General features: G+C 43.0%; 1 protein-coding gene across 1 annotated transcript in view; it reads left to right on the top strand.

The window, feature by feature from the left end:
* Positions 1–2,363, top strand: part of LOC106884146 (doublecortin domain-containing protein 1) — a 143,444-nt gene that overhangs the window by 119,491 nt on the left and 21,590 nt on the right. The gene's annotated exons all lie outside the window — the stretch shown is intronic.

Raw genomic sequence — 2,363 nt, 5'->3', positions numbered from 1 at the left:
AAGAGGGCTGCAGGCTTGGCTGCTCGCTTAAGAAGTTTACTTCATAAACCATAAGCGTATCGTAACTTGGCCTGCAAAAGCATCAGCTTGACCAATTTTCTTGTGAATGGAATTTGGTTCATAGAAACTGTATGAAAACTGTATGTAGCGTGGCGAGCTGGCAGAAACGATAGCACGTCGGGTGAAATGCTTAGCGGTATTTTGTCTGCTGTTACATTCAGAGTTCAAATTCTGCCGAGGTCGACTTTGCCTTTCATCCTTTTGGGTCGATAAATTAAGTACCAGTTATGCACTGGGGTCGATATAATCGACTTAATCCCTTTGTCTGTCCTTGTTTTCCCTCTCTATGTTTAGCCCCTTGTGGGCAATAAAGAAATAACTGTATGAAAACTTGTAGTGTGTGTGTGTGTGTGTGGTGATTATCACTTCTTTACAGAAGAAGGCCATCCCTACAGTTAGTGTGTATGTTCCCACCCACCACTACCACCTAACAACTGGTGTTGGTTTGATTATGTCTCCATAACTTAGCAGTTCAGCAAAAGTGACCAATAGAATAAGTATTGGGGTTGATTTATTCAAGTAAACATTTTCATGTCAGTGCTCCAGTAATGACTAAGTAAAAGATAAAAGAAATACAACAGTCTGCTTGATTGGCTTCTGTGCCGGAGGCACGTAAAAAGCACCATTTGAGCATGGTCATTGCCAGTGCCACCTGATTGGCTCCCATGCCGGTGGCACATAAAAAGCACCACACAGGCATGATGAATGCCAGTATTGCCTGACTGACTCCTGTGCCGGTGGTGCACGTAAAAAGTACCACTCGAGCGTGGTTGATGCCATTACCGCCTGACTGGCCCTTGTGCTGGTGACATGTAAAAAGCACCCACTACACTCTTGGAGTGGTTGGCATTAGGAAGGGCATCAAGCTGTAAAAACATTGCCAGATCAGATTGGAGCCTTGTGCAGCCATCTGGCTTGCCAGCCCTCAGTCAAACCGTCCAGCCCATGCCAGCATGGAAAACGGACGTTAAACGACAATGATGATGATAATGATGAAACCAAGGAACTGATCCACTCTTTTCCTCTTCTCTGTCTGAAATTCACCGAACCATTGACTGCTCCATTGGAAATGACTCATCCTTGACTCCATTGTTCACAAATTTCATGAGAACAGAAAGAGATAAATAAATCTGGTTTTTCCTGAAGAATTCATTTGTTTAGCGTAAGGAACATCCTACACAATCTCTGATGTAGGTTTGCTTTGTCTTGGGGATCTGAAGAATTTAGATTTAAGTACCGCGTCCTGGGACTTGCTTTATGACTGTAAGGTTTCTGGTGCTGTCCTACTGCACAGCACCTTGAGCAAGTGTTTTCTACTGTAGCCCTCAGGTGACCAAAGCCTTGTGAATGGATTTTGCTGTGTGGAAACCTATTGTGTATGTATGTGTGTATATGTGTTTGTACGTTTATCCACCTTCCCATCCCAAGGCTTGACAGCTGGTGTTGGTTTGTTTACATTCCGATAATTTAGTGGCTTGGCAAAAGAGTTCAATAGAATATTTACCAAACTTAGATATTTAAAAAAAATAAGTACTGGCGGTAGGGGGTGGGGGGATTTGATCAACTAAAACCCTTGGAGATGTTGCTCCAGCATGGCCGCAACCCAGGGACAAAAACAAGCAAAGAATAAAAGATAAATGATTAAAAGAGAAAACTTCACCAAAATAAAAGAACCATATGTGAGATACAACCCAATATATTACTGGTATGCTTTTACTTGTTTCAGTCATTTGACTGTGGCCATGCTACAGCACCACTTCAGTTGAACGAATTGACCCCCAGGACATATTCTTTGTAAGCCTAGTACTTATTCTATCAGTTTCTTTTGCCAAACTGCAAAGCTTTGGGGACATAAACACACCAATATCGGTTGTCAAGCGATGGTGGGGGGACAAACACAGACACAAACATATGCATATATACATCATCATCATCATTTTCGTTTAACGTCTGCTTTTCATGCTGGCATGAGTTGGAAGGTTTGACTGGGAGACTGGCAAGCCAAGAGGCAGCACCAGGCTTCATTCTGATCTGGCAGTGTTTCTACAGCTGGATGCCTTTCCTAAGGCCAATCACTCTGAGGATGTAGGGGGTGCTTTTTACATGCCACCAGCTCAAGGGCCAATCAGGCAGCACTGGCATCGGCCACGTTCGGATGGTGCTTCTTACATGCTACCAGCACAGGAGCCAGTTGAGGCAGAATATATATATATATATATATATATAAATATAAGGTTGAGGAGGGTATTGGATTTAACCAAACCCAGGAGGATACAGGTAATACCGGTAATACAGGTAATATA

This window comes from Octopus bimaculoides, chromosome 7, assembly GCF_001194135.2.
Source record: "Octopus bimaculoides isolate UCB-OBI-ISO-001 chromosome 7, ASM119413v2, whole genome shotgun sequence".
Lineage (NCBI taxonomy): Eukaryota > Metazoa > Mollusca > Cephalopoda > Octopoda > Octopodidae > Octopus > Octopus bimaculoides.
Note: the sequence above shows the minus strand (reverse complement) of the source record. Positions and strands in the feature narration are given on the sequence as shown.